At 44.5% G+C, this 16,349-nt stretch overlaps 1 protein-coding gene across 1 annotated transcript in view; it reads right to left on the bottom strand.

Annotated features, from left to right (window-relative positions):
- The window catches only part of PRKCQ (protein kinase C theta), a 119,923-nt gene that overhangs the window by 78,227 nt on the left and 25,347 nt on the right, over positions 1-16,349 (bottom strand). Inside the window, exon 2 of the mRNA XM_046680114.1 lies at positions 248-412. The gene's annotated coding sequence lies outside the window, so the exon portion shown is untranslated. The remainder of the gene's footprint in view (positions 1-247; positions 413-16,349) is intronic.

Below are 16,349 nucleotides of genomic sequence, written 5' to 3'. Positions count from 1 at the left end.
AGGCGAGTCTGATGCTTCATCTGCCATTCCTTCCTTGTCCTCATTTGGCCACTTGCCCCAACTAAACATCTTTTTTTTTTTTTTTTTTAACATACTTTTCCACAAGGTCCCATTAATCTGGAACTATCATTTGGTATTTAGTGGAAAAGTCACCTCCTTGCTTCTTCTGTCTTCTTGAAGGCTTTCTTCTCGTGAATTTTCCCAAACTTTCTTAAATAAGCCATAGATAACAAGAACAAAGCATTACCTGTCTTTTCTACCTTTGTATAAAGGAAGAAAACTCCTCAGAAGAATAGGAACCCAGACGTGAGGATCAATGACAGAGGTGGAAATCCTGGGCCCCTAATCCCGAATCTGGCAGAGCCATCAATGATCCTCTGGAAGGCCGGTGGTCTTTGGGTATGTTCTGAACCTAGAGAGAGACAAATTAGGGCTCTTGACAACTGCTGCGAATTTCACGGGTATTGAGAAAGTCCCTATTTCCTGCAGAGTTTAGCAGGTTTAACAAAAGGAGATGGTTATGGAATAATCATGCTTTGTCGGATGTTCTTAGTCTCTGAAACATTCGGTACATGTCACACTGCTCAATTGGCAGCTAGGTGACTTCCAGATCTGTCTTTAGGGGGCCCCTTCACCCTCTGAGCTTAGAGTTCTGGGCAGGCGCCTGGCTGATCACAGAGAGTTCTCCAGAGAAACTTCTTTGAGACTCCCCTTTTCCTGGGCCACCATAGGCCTTTCAGGCAAATCCACATTTCTCCACTATCAGGAAAAACCACCAAGAACTATCCTCATTTACGAGAGTATTTATCACGTGAGGACTTTTTGAAGATTTCCTCAATGTAAGTAAAGGGTAAAAGCAATTCATTCTGACCTGAGCCTGGAGGGACCCGTGGCTCATACAGCCTGCGTTACAACCACTCTGAACTTTAGTGACTGATGTGTCACTCTGCTATTTCCAGGCTGCGCTCAGAATTAGGCAACAGCAGCTCAACAGTCACCTGGGGAAATCTGTCCGGGGAATAGATGGAAACCTCTCGGGTCCCCAGGGTTTCTAGGACAGTATGGAAGAGGTTCCAGGGAGAGCCTCTTTCCTCCCGAAGGTCTTACTTAGACATCAACAGACTTCCTATTTCATCAGCAGATTCATCCAGATTCTCTTGCCATTTCCCCAGATTCTCTTGCCTTATTGAGCATTCTGACAGTTTACCCAGTGTCTGTGCGTGTTTGAGGTTGAGCCACTGTCTCTTTTTCTAAAGGTCTAGTCCAAGCGACAGGATCTGACATTTGACATCCAGAAGACAGAACTGGCATTTGTGCCCTATAACCTCACACATCATTCAATAAAGCCTCAAACTCAGGGGGACGTTTTTAAGGCAAAAGGTAACATTTTATTCCTGAGCTACTCAGGTTTTTCCCCTCCTGTAGCGGTAATAGGTGATCCTTATGAAATGAAGAAAACACACAAAATTGGTAAAAAAGTACCTCATAATTCCACCAATAAAAGCAAATCACTGTTACTATTTTGATGTATTTTCTCTAGTCTTTTTTAATTAACAGGTTTTGTGTTTCTGTTTTACATGCTGTGCTCGTACTGCGTGTATGGGATTATGTTTGACTTTTTAATGTAACATTTTTACCATAAAAACTGTCCAAGTTACGATGTCATCTTTGAAAGCACCTTTTTAATTCTTGCATGATATTCTATGGAGGGACAGCACCAGGATCTGCTTTACTAATGTCTAACAGTTAGACATTTAGACTGTTTCCAATTTTTCCATAATAGAAATAATGCTGTGCTAAGCACCTTTCTACAATATTTTTTAAAATTTAGGAATATGGCATCAGCCTAGATTACTAGAGCACTACAATATTACTAGATCAGATGGTATTACTATTTGTAAGGTCTGATACATTTACAGAAAATAATGAAACATAAAGGCAAAGATCTAACAGGGAAAATATCTACGGTAAATGTAACAGACAACAAGTTAGCATCATTCTTATGTAATAAGTGTACACAAATTTGTAAAAAAAAATAGTCACTACCCATGAGGCAAGTAAATAAGTGACAATCACACAAACTATACAAATTCAAACAACATAGTTGGAACTAGCTATATGGAAAAATGTTCAGCCCTGTGAGCAATTCAAGAAACGCAAAATAAAACAAGATACTATGTAACTGCATTTATGTGACATTCTTGAAAAGACAAAACTATATGGAGAAAAAAATCAGTGGTTACTGGTGGTTTGGGTAGGGAACAGAGTACGTCCACACGGGGAAAGCATGCAGAAGTTTTGGGGGAAGATCAAACTGTTCTATAAACTGATGGTGGTAGAGGTCACAGAAATCTAAACAAATTCCCAGAATTATACAGCAAGAGTAAAAGCCAATTTTACCGTATGCTAATTTAAAAACCAAAATAAAACAAATATGCTTTGGCACTTGAGGCATGGATTATAAATCCAGAGGGTATATAGATAAAATACAAAGAATATACATTAGGAAACTGGGAATTCATATAATAAAATAATAAATTAAAATCTTAAAGCAATCAAGAGTAGCCTCAATTTACTAAAGGGAAACGGTCAGAGTCTTAAAAAAAATACAGCTTTTACTCTGTAGTACTTAAACTCTTTGGAAACTTTGCATTTTGCTTCAAATAGCTGAGAAAAAATAACATTAGAATTGGATAATGCATTTGCTTTGAGGATCCATTAATATTCAACTCAAACTGCAATATTAAAAAGAGTCAAAATATAAAATAAAAAATAATAATCTTTTACCTGTGCAATTAGCAAATTTTTTTGAAATATGCTTACATAACCCTGGCAAGGACAATATGAATCATACACTTTTATAAAATGCTGTTTGGAGTATAAATTTCCACAATCCTTTTGAACACACACACACACTATACATGTACGTGTATACACATACACACATATGTAGATCTCAAGAGCCAAAAAGATGTACAATGACACAAGAGGAAGAAATTAACATGAAAGATTTTGTGGGCGGGCCTTTTGTGCTCAGAGCTGAAGCTAAGGGAGAAGGGGGATTTCCCTGGTGCTAAAATAAAAAGGAGAATTGCTTGTGTACAAAAATACATGCACTGGAATAGCATCTATCAGGACTGCCCTCCCCCAGCCTCCCCGTGCAGCATAAACCTCATAACTCTCCTCTTGACTTGCCATTCACAACGGTCTCACCCTTTACAACACTGTGTAGATGATGGACTGGCCAGGCTGCTCCTGACAGCGCAGGGGCCAGGTTCCTCTACAGACCTCTGTCTGAGTAATAAAATCACACATTCAATTCTCCCCTTGCCAGCTCCCAGGACCCTCAACCTGCCGGGTCCCAATGGCTCACTGTCCCGTCTTCTTTCATTTCACCAGCTCCGTGACTGGTGCCATGACTCTGAGCTTAGCACTCTGCTTAGATGTCGCGCCCCACAACAATTTGCTTTCCTCCTTCCCCGCCACCTCCTTCACTGTTGCCTTAGCTCGATTCTGCATCGTCTCTTGTTTGAGGCATCACAGCAGCTTACCCTGTCTCTCTCTCCAGTCCTGGTCACCTCTCATTCCCAGTCAGATCTCCATGCTGCAGCCCCAAGGAGCTTTCTCAGGATGGTGCAGAACCACTGCCACTTCTCCAACTCATCACGCTGTTTCATAGCTCAAGGCTTTTAGGTACACCGTCCCTCTCCCTGGAATGCCCTCCTGTTTCACTCCATCCTCCTGTTTCACTCCATCCTGCCCCCCACCCCTACTTCCTCATCTTTCAAGTTCCTGCTAGTCTCTGCCTCCTGTTTGAATCCTTTCTTCCCTCTGCCTCCATCACCCTCCCTCCAGCAATCTAGGTGGGATTCACTCGGCCCTCCAGGTCCCCACGGCTCCCTGGGTACATCGGGAGACAGCACTTGTCATATATATTTGCCTCAGCTCTGCCATTTCAAAAGTCTGAGTGAAGCAGATCCTGTCACTGCCATTCACTGTCTCTGTCTCCAGCTCTCAGACCCCAGATTTGGGGGGACATGGTAGAGCCCCACCAGCGTTTCTCCGACTTAATCCTTGAGCTACCCCATAGACTCAGACGAGGGGAGTGACTCAGACTCCGGAAGTCTCTCTGGTTTCACCTGCAGTATCTCTAGCAAACCCCTCGAGAGTGAGTGCACGTGGTGCCTTACTGACTGGACGCTGGCTGTGATCAAGGGTTTGCTCGGTTACCACATGCGTTTGGAGATTTCAGTCTGCTTCGTGGGGTAGCGACGAGACCAAGGGCTGGTCCTCACATGGCCAGATTTTCCTATATCGCCTTATTAGATTTATTGGTTCATGTTTGCCTTCCCCAAACAGACTGCGGGCTCTGAGAGCAGGGACCGTGTCTTCATCATCTAGGCTCCTCCAGGGCGGATCTCTCTGTCTGATATGTAGGGAGGTTCAATGCCTTTTGGCTAAGGAACTTAATTTTCAAAAGCAAGATTTTACATAATCTCTTCATCTTCATGCATTTCTTTTACCTGCAAGGGTTTGCTATGGTCCCATTAGGCAGCAGACAGTTACAGAGGAAGTCAATACAAAGCGATTGGCCCAGGCGGAGAATGGAGGCCATTACGAGCTCCGCGGTAGGAGTCATTTAACCTCTCCAAGGCTGTTTTCTCTTTTGGAAAATGGTGATAAAGCCAGTCCTCATCTCAAAGGGCTACGAGGATGAAATGGGCAAATACACGAGGTGCTTAGAATGGGGCTGCACATGTAAACTCTCAAAAAATGTTAGTCATTATTATTATGATTGCAACTCTGATACAATTCCTAACGGACTTCCTTGACTTTATTAGCGTGTACCAAAAAGGGGCAGGAAGAGAGTAGAAACAGTCTTTTAGGAGCCCATCTGGGCTGAGTTATGTGACCTTCCTCTGTGCTCTGCCACCAGACGCCCAGCGAAGCCCACATAGATCTCTCCGACAGCATTATTACGGTCTAACAGAGTCATCTCGGTGGTGGCACTTATCATGATAAACTATGAGTATGTCCATCCAGGCTTCTCTGCTTTTGCAATTCCAGCTTTTTCAATATCATAATATGTACCTTAAATTTAAAAAGCATCCTCACTCTTAGGAGCTCGGTGTTTTCACCGTAAGCGTGATCTCATCTGTCTTTAGCAGGTAGATGGTTGAGGATCATTGCTCAGCGGTGTGCATAAGGTCACACACTTTTAAGCACTGAACCAAGTCTGGTCTCTTGACTCCCTGGGCACTGACTCATCTATTTACCTCGACCGACTCCCCCGCCACAATTGAAACCTGCCAAACACTTGCACAGTGATGTCAAGGATGGCCACCACACAACAAAACCTGATGGGGAAGAAGTCCACAGTCATAGAAAGCAACAGGAGTGCCATGCAGTCTCATCAGCTGAAAAATATCAAGAATTCTCTTCCTCTGCAGCCAAGGAAGTAAGAACGAGCCTACTTCTTTATTGAAAAAAAATCTAGACAGCACTTGTATTGCTATAATTTAGTTGGAGATGTCTCCGTGACAGAGGGAGAGTGTCCCAGAAATAAAATAACGAGTCATCGCTCCATCAAAACCTCTGACATGCAGAAGAGACAACACAAATGAATCAACCGTAAACTTGAGAATGAGGGAAAAAAGCATTCGGTGGTTTCCAAGTGCATTGGCTCAGCCAAAGTTTGGTAAATTAAACATCAGTTTGGGCAAATTTTGGCAAATGAAGCTACCCTTAGAGCTTTTACATTTCTTTACGGCATAAGAGTGTTTCTCAGATAAAAGTGACTGCTGTATAAAATGACCTACCACCGTAGAAAATGACCTGTAATAAAAAGTAACTGGCCTTACAATGTGCACAGAAGAAAGATGGTAACTAGCGAACTTCACATAATCCGGAAATGTTTTATCCTGTTGCTAAAACTGCTACAAAGTATCGTAATAAAAAGAGTCAGATTAAATATTAGCCTCTCGCCCACAAACACAGTCTCAAAAGTGAAATGAAAGAATAAAGGTGAACTGAAGATAATATTTAAAAATAACCCCTCCGTGGGTGCTGCAATGACAAAAGAAACTTGAGCCTAACATTCGACCGGCTGTTTGAACTAGTGAGGGAGGGAGACGTGTTGACAAAGCCAGTTCCGCCCTCCAACCTGCAAACATGAACGACACGCCCACCCATTATGGTGTGAATGTACCCGCCCAGAACTGTATGTCAAGCCCTAAGCCCTCAAGTGACTGTATTTGGAGATGGGGCCTTTAGGGAGCTGATGAAGGTTAGATGAGGTCATGAGGGTGGGGCCCTAATCTGATAGGATGGTGTCCTTATATGAAAAGGAAGAGGGGCCGGCCAGGTGGTCTAGTGGTTAAGTTCCCATGATCTGCTTTGGCGGCCTGGGGTTCACTGGTTCGGATCCCGGACACGGACCTTCACACTGCTCATCAAGCCACGCTGTGGCAGGCATCCCACATACAAAAACAGAGGAAGATGGGCACAGATGTTAGCTCAAGGCCAATCTTCCTCAGCAAAAAGAGGAGGATTGGCAGCGGATGTTAGCTCTGGGCTAATGTTCCTCAAAAAAAGACAAAGAGGAAGAGACACACAAGCTCCCTCTCTTTTCCATGTGAGGACACTGGGAAGGCGCCATCTACACGTGAGGAAGAGAGGCCTCATCAGAAACCAAACCTGACGGCCCCTTCCTCTTGTGCTTTCAGTCTCCAGAACTGCGAGAAATAACCATCTGTTTAAGCCTCTCATTCTATGGTCTTCTGTTATGCAGCCCGAGCTGGCTCATATAACACATCTCCTTGCCTCACCAAAAAAAAAAAAAAAAATAGAAATTAAAGAAATACTGAAATATAGAAAACAAAGCAGCTGGGATGACATTATTAATATTCTGACACTAATTTAATGTGGGGCATGAATAAACAATCCACTGAAGCAGAGCTCTGATCAAATTACACGAACACTCAGGAACGGCATCCTCGTCCCTGCTGATGAAGCTGTGACTTCTGAACCTATTTACAAGCCTCCACGTGTCGGCTTCAACTTGCCCTCCCAACACAGTCGGCTCTTCGCAGGAGCCCCAGCCCACCTCGCCTTCTCTGTCTGCTGGATACACCCCGACTCTCCATCCCGATGGCTCTTCAGACCATTCCTTCTGTTTGGAATGCTCTGTGCACGTCCACGCCTGCACGAGAGCCATCCTTCATCTTCCTCATCTTTCAAGGACCTCACTTAGGTACCGCCTCATTCAGAAATTCTTTCCTGCTCCCCATGGAAAGGGGAGTGATTTATCTGCTGGGCGAGTTTTACAAAAGGAAACTGTGCCTGCCCAGCTGAGCCCCCTCCTCTCTTTTGGGGGAATCTGCCAACTTTCAGGGAGCTTGTTTCTCCACTCTCCTCTGCCATGCCATATGCAGGGTGGCGCCATCCGCCTCAGTCCTGGGAGGCTGACCATTGTCCAGCATCGCCTATGACCCTGTGAACAACAACCAACCTATTTGCCTGAACCCTTCAGCCATCTCCATCAATCCAGTCTTTATTACCAGCCAAGCGGGCATTCTTTCTCCATCTCTTTACATAGCTTATATTACTCACTCTCCTCACCGAGCCCATGAGGCAGGTATAGTTAGGTCCATTCTACAGAGAGGAAACCTGAGGCTCGAGGGGGTAAGCAGCTAGCCGAAGGTCACACAGCCAGCAGGTGAGTGAATCCGGATTCCAGCCCTGGTTGCTAAGTGTCTCCACCCAAACTTGTCGATTATCTCTCGTTAGAAAATGCTTTTAAGGTTAGGGTGGGGAGGAAGTGAAAGGATGGAGATTTCCCCGTACATTGTCTCCAGTTCCTAATTAGAAACGATCTATTAGAACTGCCGGCACAAGCTTTCTCAGCAGCCTCCTGCTGTCTCCCGGCTTCATTACCCCAGGTACTCAGGCGACATTCCTCTTGCTCAGTACCTGTGGTTTAAGGATCTATCCTTCTACCCATGGCTATAATTTGAAGCGTTAGAAACAGGTAATATAAATGCAGCAGGAGTTTCTTGGAATTACTTAAGCCGTCGTTTGGAGGTGAGGTCAGTGCTGCTGATCTGGGTGATTTCCCCAGGGTGTCATCAGTGGATGCCACCTCGCCTCCGAGCTTTCTCCATCCATGCTGTTACTGATGGCTGATCGGGATTGGTGAGGATTTCCGTGGCCCAAGTCCAGAACAAAGCTAACCACTTCACGTCACGCTGGAGCAGCTCGGGCTCCTTGACACTATTTTCTAACCACAGACTGAGTCCAAGGATGCTACCTCGTATAGGAAGTAATTTAATCTACAGCTCTGTTCATGGGGTCAAAATTTACTCTTAAACGACAATCTTCACCACAAAGAAAAAGAAAAGAGGGGCTGGCCTGGTGGCGTAATGGTTAAGTTCATGCGTTCTGCGTCAGCAGCCTGGGGTTCACAGGTTCAGATCCCAGGCACAGACCTACACACCACTTGTCAAGCCATGCTGTGGCAGGCGTCCCACTTATAAAATAGAGTAAGATGAGCACACATGTGAGCTCAGGGCCAATCTTCCCTAGCAAAAAAAGAGGAAGATTGGTGGCAGACGTTAGCTCAGAGCTAATCTTCCTAAAAAGAAAACACAAAGCAAAGCAAAGGGTAACTATGTGAGGTGCTGGATATACTAATTAGCTCCATTGTGGTGATTATTTCATGATGTGTACGTATATCAAATTACCAAGTTGTACACCTCAAATATATGCAATTTTTCATTGTCAGTAAAGTTGGGGGGAAAAGAAATAATTTCCCTGTGCCTCTACCATCTTATCAACCCAGTAGCTTTCATGAGACCAGAGTGCTCCGTAATCTTCCTAAGGCAGCAGAGGAAGAGCTCTTCTTCCTGCCAGCCAGGGGCTCAGTGAGGGAAAGCAACTACATGAACCAGGGGCGTCAGATCAGAGCCGGGGCCTGGGTGCTCTGTCAAAGGGCACCTTGACTGTGAGGGGGGAGCCGAGGCCCCTGAACACACGGGCCGTTATCCTCCGGCCTTGGCCTGGCAGCGCACAGAGGTTCAGAGACACAGGAATGAGAGGACACCGGGATGAGCGCAGGTGTGTACGCGAGATCGCCACGGTATAAAAGCCAGCTTTTACCAGCTGCTTTTAGTCTTAGACAAGTAACTCAATCTCTTTGTGACTGTTTCCATGTCTGCAACTAGGGGAAAACAATAGACCCATTTCACAGAGTTGTCGTGAGGATGAAATGAATTAATTCACGGGAAATGCTTACAACAGCGTTTGGTGGAAAAGATAGCTCTTATCATGCAGGACTTTTCCCAAGTATCCTCAGAAAATCTCCCTGATGAAAACTAGTTACCGATGATGGCAACTTGCTCACTGGACTATCTGGCATGGCCTAGAATACACCTAAATTACTGGCTAAGTAAATGAAGTGACATGCCCATCTAGTTTTCGCCACAGCTCCATAAGCATTTGCCAAACCTGCCTATGACATACAAAGCACCATGCTGGATACAAAACGTGACATGGTCCGGGTACTAAATAAGCCTTGAGACCTCAGAATGGGGTGCGCCACCGTCTAGAGGGGATCAGAGGAGGACGTTCTGAGAGCCTGGACTTGGCGTTCTTGCCCTTTTATCCTGTGAATAAAGTGACAAGGCCAGTTAACATGGACTTGACGTTGGAGACCGAGAAAACAAGAAACAGCAAAGTGGGCTGTCGCTCCGGGAACACCAGCAGCAAAACACGCTTGTCCTCCCAGCACTGCTTGAATACCACACCCCACTTCCTCTGAGGGTGTGTGACACTTTTCAAAGAAAATACAGTATTTGGTAGTATCACCACACAAGCGGAAATAGCAACGTTCAGTCTGTAGACGGAATAATGGTTTTGTTCAGAATAATGAGCATGGAACCCTCTGTGTGCCAGCGACCACAGGCAATGCTGGTCTGAGTTACTGCCCATCACTGCTATCAATGAGGGGTGGGGGTGACCCAGGGATGGGGACCGGAGAAGGAAGAGAAGGAGCAGAGCAAGTGGGGGGTCAGACAGCCTAGGGTGGATGCGTGTGTGTAGGTCCAGGTGAGTCACCCACATCTTCTTGTGCACAGAAATGTCCCCAACTTAGAAGAAATGAGTGGGTTGTAAAAGCATGTTTGTAATTCAAACTTAGAATCCATGGAAACTGTGAAATGAGATACCATTAGCCCATTAACAAACCTACTAATCTGCCGATTCAGACTGAAGTCAGAATCAATTTGCAAAACTGACCCCCTTCTGTCATTGTTCTAGCTTATGAGGTCCCCTACTTGCTTTTCTTCTTGTGACATTTGTGGGTTTACTAGCCCATTTGGGGTCTAATTTCTCAATTGAAAAGCCACAATTACTAGGGGAACACCAGTTTTACCGCATGAGAAGGGAACGTCCGTACTCTCGGCCACGACTGCAGAGGACGCACACCACCCCACAAGATGGGAACCCACCAGCTCAGTGGATCTCGAAGTGTGGTCCTGGAGGACCAGCAGCATCAGCGGAGAGCTCTTTAGAAATGCAAATCCTCCAGCCCCACCCAGATCCAAGAATTAGAGACTATGGGGGCGGGGTCAGCCATCTGGGTTTTAAGGCCCTTGGCATGACTCAAGTTCGAGAAGGGCTGCTCTTGCGTAAACCCCACAAGGCAAGGCTGTGTCCTTTTCATCTTTATTTGCTCAGCATCCAGCACAGCACATGGCACGCAGGTTGTAATCGCTGGCTCTCACCCAGGGCCATCTTGCCTCCAGGGGACATTTGGCAATGTTTGGAGTCAGCACCTGGTGGTCACAAATCGGGGGAGAGGCTGCAAATGGCATCTAGTAGGATGAGGCCAGAGACAGTGCTAAACAACCAATGATGCACAGGACAGCCCCCACAACAAATACGCCAGTAGTGCTGAGGTTGAGAACCTCAGTTCTAAATAAACATATCACATGATGCCAGGAGAATGTCCTATACCACTTCCTCACTATCTATCGTCGCTTCCCTACGTTTAGAGAATTCTAGCCCCACAATGAGAAAGGACTAGTGGTCTGTCCCTTCTTATAACAAATGAGGAAACTGAGGCTCAGGGAAATTAAGGCAAGTGGTCCAATCCACCTGTCTAATTAGTGGAAGAAGTGTTATTGGGACCCAGGTCTCCCAGATCCTTGTCATTCATCTTTCCACTGTGCCTTCATTTCTCTGCTGTGGATATCACTCAGTGGGGACCAGGATTTGAAAAAAGGCTTGCCTTTGCTCCTTCACAGAATATTAACATTGCTTACACAAAACACTTTAAACCACCAGATGTCAGACCCTTGGTGGGCTCAGACTTAATGTTTGTTACATGTACTAATTTTGCTAATTTTATTTTATTTTTGAGGAAGATTAGCCCTGAGATAACTATTGCCAGTCCTCCTCTTTTTGCTGAGGAAGACTGGCCCTGAGCTAACATCTATGCCCATCTTCCTCTACTTTATATGTGGGACGCCTACCACAGCATGGCTTTTGCCACACAGTGCCATGTCCGCACCCGGGATCTGAACCGGCGAACCCAGGGCCTCCGAGAAGCAGAACGTGCGAATTTAACCGCTGCACCACCAGGCCGGCCCCTAACTTTGCTAATTTTGCACAGTGCAGCAGCCTCAAACTCAGTAGCCAGGCATTCAGTCAGTGAGCAGACCTCGCTGACTGCTGATTATTCATATTCCAGAGCGGACTTTTCTCTATTCATCTTATATGCATAAAATGCGAAGAGATTAAATGCTTTGCTTCTTTCAAGAAAAAAATCGTAAAAAGAAAAAGAAGTACTTGGTTATGGGATAGATCTCTTGCAAATGCCGAGCTTTGACTTTCCTTGGTAAGTTTTGAGTGAGCAATTAAGATTATTTTGTGATCAGAGCTATTGTTTAAATTGTTCTTCAGCCTATTCTTACAAAACAACAATCTCTTAAGAGGACACCACAGCATTTTATAACTGCGATTGCATTCTTCTCCACACAGAAGGCCGGCGGAGTGAACAAGGATCTTCATTGCAACAAGGAATCCATTACACATTAGTAGCAAATAACAAGGGAGATGCACAGCATACTTGACAGTTTACAAGTAGCTTTTCAGAGACTAGGCTTATAAAGAGGTTTCTAGTTCTAACAGATATTGGCAACTGTTTTTGTTTTTTTAAAATTGGTCCTTCACCCCAGAGTTTGAGAAGCATTGTTCTATGGTGTCTATTTGTATCACAATACTTGCTAAATTGCAATCTATTCTAATTTTCTATTTTCTATTCCCCTGCTTGAATGGAAGCTCCATGATTTCAGAAGCAATGTCTAGGGTTTGTTTTTTAAATAGACTTCATTTTTTAGAGCAGTTTTATATTCATAGCAAAATTCAGCAGAAGGTACAGAGATTTCTCACTTATTCCTTGCCCCCACATAAGCACAGCCTCCCCCATTATCAACATCCCTCACCAGAGGGTACATTTGTCACAACTGATAATCTACATTGACACATCATCATCTCCCAAGGTCCGGAGGTCACATTAGGGTTCACTCCTGGTGTGGAACATTCTGTGGGTTTGGACAAGTGTATAATAACATTTATCCTCCATCATAGTATTTTGCAGAGTCGTTTCACTGCCCTAAAAATCCTCTGTGCTCCGCCTGTTTGTTCTTCCCTCCCCCCAGCCCTAATAGATAGTAAAATAAAGATGTAAATAATGGAAATAGTGCGGTGCCGGCAGCAGCAGAGATGGATAGATCATTAGAACAAAACAGAATGCCCTGAAACAGATCCACATACTTTTGAAAACTTTGTGTACAGTGAAGACGGTTTTTAAAGTCAGTGGGCAAAGGAAGGATTGCTTAATAAACGAGACTGTGTCCAGGAGCTAAAACCCACATTAAAGCTAACATCAGAATAAAATTCAGACAGATTGATATTAGTGTAGAAATAAAACCTCTGAACAACCAAAACTATGAGATATGTAGATTAATGATTGCATCCTTTTGGAATTATGGAGGACTTCTCAAATGTGATACAGAGAAAAGCCCCATAAAGGAACACATTTCTACGCTATTTTACCTAAAAACTGACGTGTGTTAAACATCGACAAAGTATAAGACATGACAAACTGGGAGAAACAATTGTAAAACGTGGCAAAACATTAGGCAAGTATGTGAAAAGTTCTTAAACATCAATAAAAAAGATAAACAATAATTAAATATTACTTGCCTAACAAAAAAATAGGCAAAGGCTAAGAGGAGGCATTTTACAACAGAAATATAAGAGGCCAATAAAACAAGAAAAAAGTTCAATTTCACTAGAAATAAAAGAAGCGTGAATTAGCTAGTTCCATAATCCCTTCTCTGCAATTCCAAAAGCAAAAAAGCTCTGAAAAGAGAAAACAATTTATTCCGTAGTGCAAACTAATTTTGTAGTAGAATCTGATGTGGGCTATTTATGGTCTACTTATTCCATGCAACAGACTATTAATATCCTGCCCACCACACATAGCTTACTGGGAGTATTGTATAATACACTGTGTATAACTTTATTACCTTTATAAATATGAATTATGAAACAGATCTGGCCATAATGGTTTGGATAAGAGACCTGCACAATCTTTATGGAAGAAAATATGTATTTAATGACTTTAAAACAATAAGGCAAGTATATGAAGGTACACATACAAGAATGCCCACTGCAACATTGTTTAATAATAGTAAAACTGCAAATAGCCTCAGTGGCCAAAAACAGGATATTGTTTAAATATATTATAGCAGATAACTACAACAGAATATTTTACAACCAGTAGATTATTATCCACTAAAAGAAAGATATTTACAGGATGTAGTTAAACTAAAGAGAGATGCACTAACCGTAATGTATATAATAGGAGCTCAGTTAAAAAGCTATAAATTTACGTGCATACATCTTAGTGGGGAAAATTTTGGAACGAAATGCCATCTCTCGGAGGACTGGATTTTAGATGGTTATTTTTGACGGGTTTACAATTTTGATTTTTAAAAATGATCCTGTATAACAAAAAGGAAAAACGCTTTTTTCATATATTGACTCATTTTTCATCCCAAGAATCTCGTGAAGCAGAATGGAAGCGAGAAATGGACGCCTGTCGAAGACTTTCTTCAAGGCCACAGAACTTGTAAGTGACAGGGCATGACCTCTAATTCCAAATCTAGTCCCTTCTACTGCAAGGCCTCTGTGCCCCGGTGCCGGGGCATCATCACCTGGCACGCAGTCAGACCCCCGGCTTCTATAGCATTTGGTAATTTCACAAGTCACTCTTTCAGGTAAGACCAATTTATTGGGAGTTCAGTATGTGGGGGATGTTGTGGGACAGTATTTACACATCTAAGATTTCCAGAATCCTCCAATCCTTATAATAGGAGATTCCTTCTTTAGGAAACAGTGGGGGTCCACGACTTCATTAATAAGTTCTTTTTTTGGATCAGAGAATGTATTTTTTCCCATAGAAATGTTACCTATGATGTTGACTCCACACATGCACATTTTTGGGAGTACCAAATGGTCCTATGAAACCACCTACAACGGATTCACAATAGATGTACCAGGAAAGGCCTCCCAACCTCTCTTTTGGGGTTTTAAGAACACACCCCGGGGCAGCTGTGGCAGGAGAATCAGAGATTCCTCTTCCTTCCCCCTGAGTAGTGGCATCGGCTCCTCCCCCCAGCTCCAGGTTGCTGGAGGGGCTCCCAGGCCGAGGGCAGTGAGAATCAGGGTCCAGGGAGAGGGCTCAGGGGAGGGAGGTGGGAGTGGGAGAGATGCACCCCACAGGTGATGCTGAGCATCAAGAGCAGAGATGAAGCAGGAGAAGATGATGGATGGATGGCAACGGGGACTCCAGGTGGGAGTGGGAATGGAGACACAGGGCAATGGAGAGTGATGTCAGGGAAGGTGGGCTAGGAGAAAAAGGAGGATGAAGGGAAGAAGAGGACCATGGGCAACTGGCGGTCTCCAACAAAGGGCATGTGAAGGTCAGGCAGCCTCTAGCACAAACCTGACCACCGGCACAGAGACCGAGAGCTGCCTCCAGACCTGTTCCCTTCAATGTCCTGGCAGCTGGATGCGGCCAAGGGCAGGTGAGCCTAGCCAGTGTGTAACTTCCAGGTTGGGCCCTGTGCCTGCCACTGGCTAGAATATGGAGGTGGTGGCCTTGAGTCACCTTGGCGATGCCCTTGACCCTTGAGCCTGGACTCTCAGGCAGGAGAGAGGTCAGCTACCTTGTTTAGGCCACTGTTATTCTGGAGCCCTGTGACAGCAGCCAAACATAGACCGAGGAATAAGATGCTTCACAAGACTTCAGTAAGAAGCAAATAAGAATACAACTGAGAGAGTTATCCGAATGATAGAGAATTAGCCTAATAACAAAATAGAGTTTTATTATTATATTCTAAAACATCCTCCCGACCCCTCCCCACTCTCCTCCCCGCTCCCCACCCCCACCTCCTCCTCCAGACACACCAGCCAATTCTCCCTGTCCTGCTCACAGGAGGGAAAAAAAAGAGGATGTGACAGTGGTAACCAAATGAGGCATCTGGCGTCAGCATCTTGCTCCTGTCCCACAACTGTCAGCGCAAAACAAACCCCAACCACTTCTGGGCACAGATATTTTCCTGAGGTTTAAACATTTGAGATTCAAATTTGTTTGCCCCAGGGAAGAACTCTGGGGGAGAAAGCAGAAGGAAACGCATGGGGTACCAAGCACCTCTGTTGTGCGCTTGGGCTGCAAGAAGAAAAAGGCTGAACTCTGGGAGCACAATCTTCTCCTCCTTGAAACAAAACAAAAACCTACCATTTCTTGGAAACACCCCCACCCCAAATTTTCAATGTCTCCCAACCTAGGGGCTCAGCAGCGTGGCGTAAGCGGCGGTCAGGCTGCCGCTGGGACAAGCTTGTCATGCTTACGGAACAGAGAAAGACAGGTGCTGAATCGCACAGGTGTAGGGTGCAGCCTGGTGGATGTGGAAGAGAAGGGACTGAATGCTCTTCTTAACTGTCCACCGGGCATTTGTGATGGGCTGTGGGGAAGGAGAGATTCTTTTTCTTTCTTACTTCTGTTTGTTTTTAAAACTAACGCTTCACCTTGTTCTAAAAAGAACTGAGAGCCATAAGCTATTTTGTTCATCTGTGCCTCGTTTACCACTTAGGGAAAGAAATGAGAAAGAGGAATAACAAAATCTGACATTTATCCAAGTGCTTTCACATACGTTTCCTTCATTTTAAAGCCATGGTCTAGTGACGTATCCAGGTTAATAGTCTTATCCATATTTTCC

The sequence above is a fragment of the Equus quagga genome, chromosome 12 (assembly GCF_021613505.1).
Source record: "Equus quagga isolate Etosha38 chromosome 12, UCLA_HA_Equagga_1.0, whole genome shotgun sequence".
Classification (NCBI taxonomy): domain Eukaryota; kingdom Metazoa; phylum Chordata; class Mammalia; order Perissodactyla; family Equidae; genus Equus; species Equus quagga.
Note: the sequence above shows the minus strand (reverse complement) of the source record. Positions and strands in the feature narration are given on the sequence as shown.